Source organism: Lissotriton vulgaris, chromosome 4_1 (assembly GCF_964263255.1).
Source record: "Lissotriton vulgaris chromosome 4_1, aLisVul1.2, whole genome shotgun sequence".
In the NCBI taxonomy this organism is placed as follows: domain Eukaryota; kingdom Metazoa; phylum Chordata; class Amphibia; order Caudata; family Salamandridae; genus Lissotriton; species Lissotriton vulgaris.
This window is the reverse complement of record NC_141691.1, coordinates 128,351,918-128,366,307: the sequence shown is the minus strand read 5'-3', so window position 1 is coordinate 128,366,307 and position 14,390 is coordinate 128,351,918. Positions and strand designations below refer to the sequence as shown.

The window sequence follows — 14,390 nt, the reverse complement described above, 5'->3', positions numbered from 1 at the left end:
ATGACTGAGATCTTTTGAGCTTACATTTGCACCACCTGCATAATGGCATGTTGAGTTGGTGCAAATGTCGCTTTGACGATGGTTTTCATCCATGCAAATGTCACTTTGCACTGGCCGGTTAGTGCCCTTGCTGGTGCAAAATCGCATGCTCATAAGTGCATACATTCCCAGTCACAGCACACTGCATATAAACCTATCACATGGATTTAAAAAGATTTAGCCCTTTAATGTTGGCCTTATCGATTACGATTGATAAAACCGATAGGGTCGATCAGCCCTTTTTTGAGCCATACAACATTTATTTTTGTCTAATACACCATTCACCATCAATCACCAGCTGACATTGAAACTTGAAAAACGAATTCACATACAATACAAAAGATAGGATGCACGCCAGCCCTTGGGGGGAGGGGCAGAGAGAGGTGTTGGGTGGAGGAGCAGGGGCAGTGAGAGAAAGATGCCACTCTAAATCAAATGCAGAGGCATTCTGAAGTCACTAGACCACAAAACTGATTTCATACTTGGCAGAGATTTGATTTCTAAAACCAAATTATGTAGGCAGACGTGTGCAGCTCTCCGGGTATTCACCTTAGATAAGGCCTGGGAATGAATTTATTTATCATTTGCAGTTCCCAGGACTCCCCCTGAAGCATCAGGGTGGGGGCGAGAGGGGGCCCTGACAACTGAATTAACAGGGCCGCTGTGACATTCAGACAATTGTCAGGAGCTGAGAGTGCTGGAAAAATGCTAGTGGAAGAGTACTCGCTAGCTAGCGCTGTATATATAATGGCGTGTCTGCATATAGCGCTTTATAATTAAGGTTACCGGTTTTCAGTTTTTTCTGAGTTTTACAGATAAATACTATTTTTAAAAGCAAAAATATACTGAAAATAGTGCTTCTTGTGAGAGACTCTCCATGCTATCTTTCATTAATTCCAAGCAACAGCTGAGCAGATGGAGAGCATGGAGAGTTAAAAAAACAGGATGAGATTTCCTTAAACACAGGCATATGTTACCGCATATTTGTAGTATAATGCTAATATATACCTGTGAGTGTGGTGTTTTGCTATATGTGGCTGCTTAATTTGTTAAAATGTGACAGGCATCCATGTACGAGTGCACGTCCAAGAATTTAATAAATGTGCAAATATATCATTTTACCGCTCCATTTATTCTCAAAATACAAAATAAATATGGATAAATACCAATAAAATGGCCCAAAAATAAATATGAATAAATACAAATTGAAATTATTAAAAATAAAATACCATAAAACCGGAGTCCTATTTATAATGCAAGGCTGAAAGCGCCGGAATAATAGGTGCTGTGTCGCTCAATTTGTCATACTCCTGTTACCATCCTCAGAAGGATGGGAGACTGAGTGAACCAATAAGGCTCTGAACCTGTAATATTTAGGTTGCACAACAATTTCTTCAGGCATTACATCAGCCTTCTGAGCTAACTTCCCAGCAATATAAGATCTGCTAAAAATGGTGCAATGGAAAATGTGTTTGGTAACAGAATTATCCTCCTCTAGAACGCATATAAAAATAACGCACTTGGATATAGCACAGTTCTAAGTAATGTAAATAGAAGCTGCTACTATTACCTAGTTAAATGCTAATCAATTTACTGACCTCATGAAGATGTATAGCGTGGAAGGTGACCTAGCACCATAGTTCCACACACCATAAAGGCACATTAAGCAACCTATTGCTATTAAAAATAGTCTGCAGGTCTCATTTCTCCCTTTATAAAACGTATGGAGGCCCATCCAGTAATGTACTCACCTGGATTGTACACTGGCTGTGGTGGACAATGCAAAATCCCTGGTTTCATCCGCCGCAAAGATACTTAATTTACAAAGACAGATTCTTGCCCTGGCCAAGCGTGTACGCGAACCTTCGAAACTGCCCTGTGGCATCAGGCACTTCACGTCGGGTCAGGACTTAAAGACTCTGGTCCAGGCACCTCTTCGATCCAGAGTAGATTACAGTAATTCTCTTCTTTAAAGTTCACTGAGCCCTGCTCAAGGCTGTATTACAGGTGGCCACTCAGTTGTTGGCTGCCTCAAGACCTTTGAGCCTGCTGCCTCCTTTCTAACTTCACAACTCTGCCTTCCGAAAAGCTAGGGTGGCAAATGCAAAAACAATCAAAGTGATGGATGGAATACTTAAATTACCCTCAGCCACTGCCAATCACTCTGGCCGCATTCTAATCCATACATTTTTGCCCACAATGCCACCTCAGTTTGGACCCAGCCATATGCAAATCAGTCTTGACCCTGCTCCACATGGGAACAGTCCAGCCCGGACTGCCAGGGCAGGTCCTCACTTTGAGCCTGTTGCCTCTTTTTTAACTTCACAATTTTGGCTTCTCAAAATCTAGAGCACACTTCAAGACTGCTTGCATCACTCACAAAGGCCTTCAAATGGGTACTACCCCTATCTGGCAGAGAGTGTGTGTGAAGCAGCGGCAGCTCCTCCGAAAATAGAGGAGGAGCGTCCCCCCACTGACTATGAGCCAGCAGAGGAAAAATGGACAATATTTTACTATTGTTTCATTTTTCAGCTGCTGGCTCTCAGCCAACATGTGCAGGGATGGGCAGGACTGGCTATGGGAGGGGGAGCAGGAGTGGTAGATGTGCACTTTTAAGTGCCCATGTCTGCTTGGCCGGCCGTCTTAAGCCGACCAAACTGACATGCGCACTTAGATTTCTCCAACACAGCTGCATTGCACAGTCAGGTTGGAGAAACAGCACAGACTCCCTTTGCCTGAGCGAGCATTAGTCCAGCTTACCCAGGCCGATCCCCACGTCACTCTCATGCTTGATGGTAGCGCAGGGGTAGGATGGGGAGTCTGATGCGGTCCCAGGAACTGCTGGGACCAGGATCAGAGGAGCGTGAGGCGGCCGGCAGCACTAGGTAAGCCTTGTGTTTTTTTTAAATTATTATTAAAACCCCCGCCGTGCTTTCTCCCTGCGTGATTCCCACCAGCCCCCTCTTCATACTGCGCCCCCTCCACCCACCTCACCAGTCTTTATCAGTGTGGGCTGCCACTGGTGCAAAGTTTACAGTTTCACAATGTTGAAAAGTTGTAAAGTTTGTCAACTTGCTCGCAGGAGAGACTATTGCCGCAAAAAGGTAGGTTTGCAGGATTTTATATGCATATGGTGGAACCAAGACAAGTTTGACTTGGCATTAACCAACCCCGGCATGCAGCAGTAGGACCTAAGGAAAATACAGGGCCCTGCCCATATTTTACTCTAAGTTAATCACTGGCGCAGGGCGTGTGACAATTTCACAACTTAGCAAAGTTGGAGAGTTTGCCAACTTTGCCCTCACCAGTATCTTCTCTCAGGGTTTGCAGCATTTAGCATCCCTTTTTTAACTTCTCCAACTTTATTAAGTTTCCAAAGTTGGTAAAAAACCGAGCGACTTCAAATATTCAAAATATTTCTTTTGATAAAGCAGAAAACCGACCAGCATTACAATGAATCACACACACTTCGTTAATTATGTACACCAAATTATTCACATCAGCAGATCTTCATTATAACAATTAGACATGCTGCAGATCTTTTCGGTATTCTTTGAGCAGCTTTGAAAAAAGATATTCACAAAATTAATTAAACATTTCCCAGAGTTTATTCAAAAAATGAAATATCCTGTGAAGTGAGTTTAACTCCGACTGGGATAAATCAAGAATTTTCACAACTTTTGCAGCACGTTCTGACAAAGTGCGTATATAGTTGTGTGTGTATACCTGTGGACAAGCTTCCGCAATTCATAGTTATGACGTTGTTGTTTGTGGCTTTAAGTGCATATGGTTTTCAAAACCCTGTAATTCAGTGCTCTAATGCCACAGCAGCAGAAAACCGAGTTTTGATTTTTCTCTGTGCTGCATCAGAGCTGCGAAACACCAGGCCCATGAGCCCATCTCAGAACGGGGCTGATCCACTACCTCGTGCAAGTCTCAAAAGACATAGGGGCACGGCCGGACAGGCCTTTTATTCCACCGGGCATTTCCCCAGTGGGCTGGCGACTTTTGAGGATGGTTTTGAAAGCCCAGGGCCGTTCCTGGTTCTTCTGTACCTTTACCCAGCTCCCTGAGGTAAAAAGCAGTGGGAGGGTTTAAGAAAGGGAGGGGGGTAGTGGGGAGGTAGAGAGAGAGGGAGAAGAGAGAGAGAGAGAGACGACAGAAGGTTAAAGACGAAGGGAGGATGGAAAGAGAGAGATTGCAAGAGGAGGCATGGGGAGCAGCTCTGGTTTGAGTATATTTGCCAGGGCTGCTTTGGTTCACCAGTCAGACCCTGCACAAGGGAGGTGAGGGAATCCGGGTGGCTCTCTGGTGACATCACCCACTATGTCCCCTGTTAGATGAAGGTTAGCACTGAGGCACACTGACAGGAAAATGGAGGCTGTACTAACTAAAGGAGGCACCGGCTGCATGCTTTCAATGTGAGTGCTGAGAGCATGGCTTTACGTCTGCATGGGAGGGACTGCGCAGAGGAAGGTGGGCGAATGTGTCGGGGCACCATGTAGTGAATTTTTTATCTTACTGGAGTGTGAGGGGAGGATATTGCTGAGGGTGGTTGGAAAGGGGACACAGGACACCAAGTGTATTTTTTAAGTCTGGCCAGGAGAGCTGAGGGCACTCCTAAGGGGGTGGCGATTGGTGGCTGGATACTAGATTTCTTTTTTATTTAAGATAGGCAATGGAGTGGAGGGGTTTCCTGAGGGTAGTGGGGCAGAGCGGGTGGATGCCAGATATTTTTTTTGTATCTGAGGTGAAGGTTTTGCCATGGATGGGTGGGGAGAGTAGCAGGATGTATCTATTTTTTTAGATTGGGAGGTGGAGGGTTTTCCGGAAGTTGGTGGATAAAGAAGACAGTAGGAGGCAATATTCCAATTACCGTTTTCAATAAACAGTTTCCTGTTTGAAAAGCAAGTGGCTTTTTGCCATTCGCACCAAAATGCCCAAGTAGAATATAAAATACATAAGATGCAATTTTGATTACTGTTTTTGATTGTAGGAAAGGAGTTTGGGCTACAATGAATGGTCTCCAGAGAGTCACAAGACCCTCCTACTCTTAACAGTGGCAATAAATGGCATATTACAATCTGCTAATTTGCATATATGGTATACAATTTCATACAAGTCCTTTTTTTTAATCTGACATTACAATCAAAGAGATTTAACCTGACCTATAACACAAAGGGTTGACTCATGCAGAGATCTAAAATCCATCTAAAAAGACATTGTAGGTATGGGCCCAGCCCTTTCCTCTTTAAAAAGCTTACAATATGATTGTGATGTTGTAAGCAGAGGTTTCTCAAAGTAATAATGTAGTATTATTTAATGACATAGAATGTGACCTTTGCACTCTAGTAATACATTTGTGAAGGTACTTTATGCAAGCAAATGTTTCCACATAAGGAGTTTTGTGGGCACACGTTTGTATAAATGGCATGGCATAAAAAGGAACATATGAAAGTAGCAGCACACACAGTTTCTTGGTAGAAATCAGATGAGACAGTTGTTTAGTGTCACTCATGTATCACATGAAGAAGATGGGCTTCTGAATGGAAGTGTGGACACGTGTGGTGTGTGGCAAATGGCAGGTGCAACAATTTTTGACAATGTCTTGAGCCCAGTGCAGTGCTGCAGAAAGTGTCCCTCATGGGATTGCTATTTCAGATTGTGTGATCCTCTGACTGTAGGAAAGTGAGTTGTTTGGGTGTCAGGTGTGACCAGGTGCAGCGAAGTGGATTGAGAGTGTTTCAGCATCGCCGCAGTGCAGGTTCATGGAGACCCGCTCTGCCCCTCAGGTGCCCACTGCCCTGAAACAGAGGAGAGAGGGTCAGATGATAAAAGCCTGCCAGGAAGGCATACCCCCTAGAGAGACTGATTGGAGGAAAAGTGCTCTACTCAGAAATAAACTCCTAAAACCCAGAGATTGTGCATTCTGAAGGCATTGGCCGAAGAATGGAAATCTGTATGTGTGCTTGACGCATAGCATATTCTTAACCCCTTCCACGCGGGGCTAATTCCACTGCGATGCGGGGAGGGGCTAATTCCACTGCGATGTGGTTAGGAGGAGGGCCGCGCGCGGCGCCGTGGTGCTCGTGTCGAGCTCAGCTCGTCACGCTGCACAGTGGAGCTGTGCTCATGGCGAGCTGAGCTCATCACGACTCCGCCCACTCAATGGAACACCCCGCACAGGAGGGGAATTATCCCCGCATGGGCGTTCCATGGCTGTTATGACGAGCTCAGCTCATCATGAGCACAGCTCCACTGTGCCTCATGACTAGTTGAGCTCGTCATGAGCGTCAAACGGGTTAGGACACCAGGCATCTGAGCTCGAAGCATTAAGCAATTTGTGCTGACCGTTGTGGTTGACGGGCACCAGCACTCTGTTTAGGGAAACAAGGCTAATTTTTAATCACCATACAATGCTTTATTTGAGCCAGTGGTTTCCGGTGCTCAGCACTGGCACTTAATCGTCAACACCGGCACTTTTCATGAGCTGAAGTTAAGGACACATTCATTTACGGGAAGATTATGTGATTTACCCAGAATCATAGGAGGTTCAGCCGACACCAAGACTCGAACCTGGTTCCCCAGCTCTGAAGTCGGCAGTTCTGGCTATTACGCCACATACTCGTCCCACTTTCATAGATAGTGATTCTGTTTTAGGCGGTGCTAACAGGAGAAATGGGGTGGAGCAAGTTGCCTCCTGACAAGAACCCCAACACTTATTTTCTTTTTTACAAATTACCAGCGGTTACCATACTTTGATCAAAAAGGAGGAAGAAAAAGATAGGAAAATAGTGACAAAAGAAGAAGGCAGGGATGAGAGTACCTGGAAGAGTGAGACAAGAGGTACTGGTCCATGAGAGAGCCCGTGAGAGACAGACACTTTCTGGTTAGAACTTGAGAGCTCAGAGGTCCTCTTCTCCATACTCACTGCGGCTGCATCCTGAGAGTGGGCTTTGACATTGCAGCATGCAAGAGCACCGAGCATCAACTAACTGATGGAAAGAACATCTGGGTAGCGCTTGCAGATTGGAACAAGGGGACACCTACAGGAGAATGGAAGGCTTGCAGCTGCTCACAAAAAGGATGCAAAGGTTTTCAGTACTACAAGTAAAATGGAAATTTGGTTCCTGGAAGCATACCCCCATATACCTCCAATGGACAATTTTTTGGACTGTTTGCAATAATTTTGCACAGCTACTAGGTAGCGCCTTGAGGCTTCTGCCCTACCTCAATTAATGGTTGTGGCGAACCTGCACCCGCTTCGGTTCCTTTGCCTGTTAGGCTGGCAGTGATGAGGTAGTCATTGGCTTAAGGTGCTCACAAATTTTCACAAGAGTGTTTGTGAAATCAGTGTGACCCAGCAGCCAATGAGAGCTGTCATGCATTCCAAATATTTTAAAAAAATATTTTTGAGGACTGCGAAAGGTGGTGGCGCCACAATGGAACAGATGGGGGAACAACTGGAAGTGGGAGGGGCAGCAAGGGACATGGAGGATTTTATACAAATAAAAAAGCTGTGGTGAGAGAGAGGTGGGAGCAACATGGAGCACGTCGGATGAGGGAGGATATCCCACAGGGAAAGCAGCACACGAGGGAGACAGCAAGTGGGGGGGCCGGGGGGGGGGGGAAGGAGAGCAACAAGAGGGCAGATGGGTATTGGGGGAGGGTCAGCATCGTGCACAGGAGAGGGATGGAAAACACATGCACTTTCATGGAGTGCTAGTAGAGAAAAGTAGTTCCCTGAATGTGAGCAGTGGTAAGATACAAGTCACTCAGTCAAAAGGATGAAAAAGAGGTTATGCACCAGGAGAGGGACAAACACAAAAAGATGAAGGCAAGTCATCAACCAAGAGCAATCAAATGACAGTGATCATAATACACACAAAGGACAAGCAATGTGCAGGATCTAAACCCACTGTACAAGTGTCATGAGGGTATGTAGCCACGTCATTCAGTAAGCGTGTGCATGCATGATGGTGTGCACATGTGCGTCATTATGCACGTATGCATCTACTGAATAAGGCAGGCCTTTTTTTAACATCTAAAGATCCAAGATGGGGACGTCACTTGCAGCAGTAAATGAAAGAATGCATTTTCACTTGTATAAAAGCACATTTGTGAAAGGGGGAGGACTTGACAGCCAATGGGAGATGGCAGGCCCTCCCAAAAATGTAAAAAGAAGTTTATAAGTACCCTGAGGGGTGGGGAGGAATGAAAGAGCAGGTGGAGAGATGCAACTGGGAGTGGACGAGGAGCAGCAATGGACATAGGAGAATTACATTAAAATTAAAGCTGTAGTGGGAAGAAGGGAGTTACAGGGAACCTGTAGGGTGAAGGAGGGTATGCAATAGGAAGGGCAACACTCGAGGGAGAGATCACATGGGGGGTTAGGGTAGCAGTGATAGGTATCTGAGGGTACGCAGCACATTTGAGAAGGAGCTGGAAAACACATGCACTCTTATGGAGTGCTAGTAGAGAAAAGTAGTTCCCTAAACGTGAGTAGTGAAAGGATACAAGTCAGCTAGTTAAAAATATGCTAAAGATGCTATGCTCCAGGGGAGCGATAAACACAAGAAGAGAAAGGCAAGCCGTTGAATAAGAGCAATGTAGTATGAGTGACAATAAGGACAACAAAGCGTAAGCAGTGGGTGAGCTCTAAGCCTACTGCATGTTTTTGGTATGGTCCACAAGAGGCTTTTGCCTACTGATTGCTAAAAGTAGGTGACAATTAAAAGCAAGAGCAACAGGTGGGGTGCTTCTTTACTGTGGGGTGCTGGCGCCTCTCGAGTAAGTGTAATGGTGGAACTTGTCTTCTAAGTGCGGTGCAGTAGATGAGGGAAAACACCCTAAGCCCTCTGTGTGGACACCAAAAGCCCACGCTTTTAATCTATGCACTGGTCTACGCACACGCTATTCATGTTTCAATTTGCATTTAGTATGCATTTGTTCATTAGTATGCACAATAAAAGGACATGATTCAATGAGCTCGTCAAATAATCAAAAGCCACTTCTGATGTTCTTGTGTTCTTTTATTCTAACGATTTTGCCCAGCCAACACGTGTTTCGTCACGGGGAATTACCCACTTGACTTCTTCAGGGCTATAAAATAATAATCACATGCAAGGAATCAGTCAATCCAGCAATTCTACCAAGGTGGCTACTAATTACACTCAATTGTGCCTATTATGCGCCTGGCCAAACTTGACAAACCATGGTGAAATGCCCACTCCTTTACATTAAAGAACAAAAAAGAAAAAAAAATTCTAAAGTGCATTTGTACCAACCTTAAAGTGTCTAAACATGAAGATGGAATCCAGGTGACATGCATTACTGTAATTCATCATGTGAATGAAATATCCAATCCTTGAATCATAGCTGCGTTAAGAACATAGGTATTCTTCATACTCCGCTCAACAAAGTTAATACGATGTACCAAATTAAATATGTATTGGTGTGGGGAGACTAGGGGGTGAAGAAATCACAATTGCACCTCTCCAAATTATTCATTAGTAAAGGTGAACAAATTGTTAAAATAAAAGAACACAAGAACATTAGAAGTGGCTTTTGATTATTTGAAAAGCTCATTGAATCATGTCCTTTTATTGTGTATACTAATGAATAAATGTATACTAAATGCAAATTGAAACATGAATAGCGTGTGCGTAGACCAGTGTATAGAAGCATCAAAAGCATATTAGAGCGAAATGAGCTTCAGCCGCTCTAACCAATCTACTAGGCAAAGGAGTTGGGGTCTAAATGTTGACAGTGTTTCGCCCTATAAACAATTAACCAGTCATCATCAGGACGTTTTCATTTTTAGAGCACGAACACAGAATTCTGTTGGAAGAATTACTAAAATGGAGAATATTTATTTTCTTGGTGATAACTGGATTTGATAAAGAAAAGAGAACTCCACAGCAGGCAAAATATACAACTTGGTAGGTCAAGAATTACAGCTTCAGAAAGGCCAGGGCAGTGCAGGCAGTACAGCGTGTCCTTACAAAGTGCCATGGAATATAATGCATGGTACTGCTACATGAAAGTAAGGTGTAAGGTGACAACAGTACATATGAGAAAAGTACTTACTATTTTAGGATATGTAATATTACAGCATTTCTGGAAAAAGACCGGAATAGGTCTGCCAATCCCTTATAAACTGTAAAAATAATATTCCGTAGAACTCTATTTTGAACAGAACTAAAATAAGACTACAACTCCCAGAATGCGCTGGGTTGTTAATGGAAAGCCCGGAACTGAAGGAAAGTGTCCTGGAAACACTGATCCACCTTGACACCTTATTTTACCTACATTTATATAGGGATGGAACCCTGCTGAAGCAACCTAGTGCTTGTTCATCCTTCGGATAGCTGCACGACTAGCATCATCAAGTTAACTAACACAAATAATGTAGTAATGTGAGCTGTATAAATGAGTAACGTGAGGCCTGTATAATTCCAAGGGCTGCAGCACCACCCGCACAAGGGCATTTGTAGCCCACACATAGCACGTGCCTATGCCAGTGTATTGTCCACCGAGGAGTGGCTGGTAATGCACTTGAGGCTGTAGCTCCAGTGACTGAGGTCACAATAAGGGCATGATGGCTGCTGGTAAAACCAAGGGACATTTTCGTTATTCGTGACAACAGCTGTGTGTATTGTATGTGGTTGGATGGCCTTTGTCATCGCCGAGCGGCCGCAAATATGCCCTTCTTCCAAAAGGCTCGGCCAGCAGTATGTTTAAATATATGGTTGGTATTCAGGTTTATGTGGAGCAGGTTATCGTGCTAGTAACTCAGATTAACAATTTATGTGTTTACTGAGGTTGGCTCGACCAATTGTTTTGCCGAGTTTGCTGGCATTAGCTTCTATTAGAACATTGGAATGTTGAGTGCTCCGTGAAAACAACGGAGTGCTCCGGGCTTCTGATCGCCAGTAGAAGAATGGAGAGCAACATTCCAATGTTTTCATTTCATAGCTGTTGCCGTGAACAAAGGCTTCTCGGAGACCAAGGGGATTTAACCCCCCCCCCCCCCCCCCCCCCGGGCTCCGAGAGGCCTTTGTTTTTACTAATTAGAACATTCTGCCCTCCAGGGCAGAGTTCTAATAGCCTTAGAGCCCTCCATAGCAGTCTCTACCGGCCATTAAAGGCTCACTCCCTTGCTAAAGGCCAGAGACGAATGGAGCGGGCGTTTAATGGCTGGTAGAACCCGATACGTCGGGCTCTAAGGCTATATTATTTGCCTCCATTCTAGATTTAGTGCTAGGGATACAAAGCAACCAGAGATAGTGGGTGTGGTTATTTGCCTGTGTCGGGGATATTTGGGAGATTGATGCTAATTGTTTTTCGACCCACGTGCTATTGGGCACTAAGCACTGTTAATGCCCCTCAGCAGAGGGCAATAATGCTCATTTATAAAAATGAATGCCGGCCTTTGGAGCTGGCTTATTTGATGTGGTCTGTTCTCATTGCCCTTTTCCTGTGAACAACCCGGAGTTGAAAACTGACAGCGTCTGCCTTTGCTTCTCAAAGGCCATGTTAACCACTTAGGGTCTGGTTAACCAATTTAGGGAACCCTCTTGGGTTTAAATCAGACCCGATCATGCTGTCTAAAGCTCTATCCAGACTTGAGAACAATTGTAAACTAAGGTGACCAGATGACTCAAATTTCCTATGAATACCCGAATTAGAGGGGCATTTTGCAAATCTATGCTTTCTGGGAATTGTTGATTATATGTGCATCAGTAGTATACACGGATAAAACCCATTTCGTAATGAAGATCTGAACACAAAGAGACCTGGGTAGAAAAGTCTTTGGGTCAACCTTCTCTAACCCTAAACAGTCCATGGTTTATCGCTGACTTTAAGCCACAACCTTCAAACAGTCCCATTAAAGTAGATCTACAACATGGTGTCTATCACCAAGCCAACAGTCACTTGGAGCCCTCACGCCTCCCAGACACCCAGTCAAGTTTTTCTCGGCATTCTGGGAATTGTAGTCCTGGTTTTACAATTGGTAAAAATGGACTTTAGATACTTGAATCATACATTACAACATTTTAAAACTGGGAAGCTGTAGGTTTTGGAAAACAATGAGGAGAATGTATTTTCACAGTGACATATATTGAAGCAGAGGCCATTATAAGCAGGTGGCAGCTAAAATGTTACCATTCTTGGCTTACACAATCGGGAGCCTGTCGCCTGAACAGGGTCTGATCGCATGTATGTGTTTAATGTAAAGAATTCCAGAGGGGGTGAGCTATTCACGCATAGATCTGGGAGCTTGGGAGGGCTGCTCCAGGGCTTGCCTTTCAGGAACCTTTGTTACCCAATCTATTACACCGTGTTTTTCAATTGCAGTGCTCAGCGCCTGCACTCCCAGCTTGCACTTGTGTGTTTCACGAAAGCTCGAGGGTCCAAACGTTGTGCCACAGGGATATTGCTCTTTTAATCAGCCCAAAAAATAGAACTTTGGCAAAGACCATCTTATTCAAACGGCAAGAAGATAATTACCTAGTCACTGTGTGATGCAGTATAAATTGTAATTCAAATGCAGTGTGGGTCCTACAAGCACGGACGTGTGCAACAGACACGCACTTTCCTCCCAGGCGGCCCACACACCTCCTATCTGCGCCTCTCCCCCTGCTCTAATGACGCAGGCGAGGCGAGCAGTTTATCTGCAACTAGTGAGCAGCGGCGGCGGCTCGGCAGCCACGAGCAGGGGGAAGGAATGCAGCCCGCACGGCGGAGGATTACCATATCAAGTGGCGAGGAAGGTACCAACGCAGCTGCTGGAGGGGTGGGCCCGGATGGGCACGCGCCGGTTTCCAGCCCAAGCAGCCACGGCTCAGCAGCAGCCGCATGCTAAGACCCAAGGAGCCGGCAGCTGCACCGAGCCCCATCTGCCGGGGGGCGCCGGGAGGGTGCGAATGAAAGCGGCTCTGATGAGAGCGAGCCCATGAGGCGAGTGCACCGACCTTTCCCCGGCACACTTCCCCCTCCCCTCCGCCATCCGCATACTAATGACTCGCTGTGTTAACTCTCGGAAGGCTGAAATAGCGCTGCCCTCCGCCCACTCGAGGCCAGCGCGCGCCCACCCGCGGGTCAGAAGCAAGCTTTTTGCAAAAAAAGAGCGAAGCAAAAAAAAACAAAAAACTAGATATTAGATTTTTCACCATCAGATAAAAAAAAAAACCAATTGGGGGGGAAGAGAGAGATAGGCTGACATCCCCATCCGCAGCCAGTGCTACTGAAAGGCAAAGGTAAGGGGGAGGGGGGCAGAAGGTGATCTATTCCCCTCACGAAGCCCCCCGGTGCTCCGTTCTCGGCGGAGAGGGTTGCGTTCCTTACCGGCCTTGGACCGACGGTCGCGCGCCTTCACCCCGGTCTCAGGCGGAGGGGGCGGGCAGAGTCACCCTCCTGGCCCCGGCGTGCCCATGCTCTCGACGCCTCATCTCGCGAAGGTGGCTCCCCTGCACGCACACCTCCTCCGTCTCTCCCCCATCATCACTCAGCATCAGCACCGGGGAGGGGGGATAACGGGTCCTGTGCTCTGAGCAGGCGGGTCCTCGGAGCCTCACATGTGCCTGTGGGGGGTGGGGGCGGCGGAGGGCTGGTTAGGAGCGGGCGTCGAAGCACTGGGCTGCCGTAGTCACTGGGTCTGCGCCTACCTGTGCTGGGCTCAGGAGGCGACGCTGGCACGTGGGCTGCATGTTAACTCACTGGGATGAGGGCAAAGGGACAGCCCTTTAGGAGAGCGGGGCGTCCCACAGCGTGTCCTAATGGACACTAGCGCCGAGATGCCCCTTCGAGGTCGATTCACTGCGCTATACCAAGCATTTATTAACATAACACTTCAATCCGCCCAACAAACAACGAGAGAGCAGAGTCAAGGGGTGAAAAACAACATAAAGTGAGACATCATAGAGCCTGACTGTTTCAGAGACAAACATCAGTGCACTGGAAAACAGCTGGAGCGATGATGCCAGCTGCAACAGGGGGTGATTGATGGTCTAGTTCACAGTTTAGCCTGATGGTGAGTCAGAGCCGGACCAATGACGTAGATGGGTTCTAGATGTTGACGGCATTCATGACAGGATGTTGCTTGGAGATCTTGAAGCAGGTCCACCTTGCTGAACATTTTTGACAGTTCGTGGTCGGTAACCAAGATATTAAATGGTGTATCAGGGAAGGAGCATTGGTGGAGTCCAACTGATCGTGTTGCTCGACCTCTGAAAGGGCCATCTCCGAGAAGAGCGGAGCTCATCTCTCTGGTAACGAGGAACCTTGTATGCGTCATCACAAGATAGGGCTGTCTAGAGGCTGCATGTGTATGTGCCCTTGGTGGGGCA

General features: G+C 46.1%; 1 protein-coding gene across 3 annotated transcripts in view; it reads right to left on the bottom strand.

Moving 5' to 3' along the window:
• The window catches only part of ARHGEF9 (Cdc42 guanine nucleotide exchange factor 9), a 1,106,557-nt gene that overhangs the window by 310,231 nt on the left and 781,936 nt on the right, over window positions 1-14,390 (bottom strand). The window contains exon 1 of one of the 3 annotated variants that reach the window (XM_086918382.1): window positions 13,390-13,509. The exons of the other annotated variants lie outside the window; for them this stretch is intronic. The gene's annotated coding sequence lies outside the window, so the exon portion shown is untranslated. Of the gene's footprint in view, window positions 1-13,389; window positions 13,510-14,390 lie in introns of those variants that run through there. 3 annotated transcript variants of the gene reach the window in all.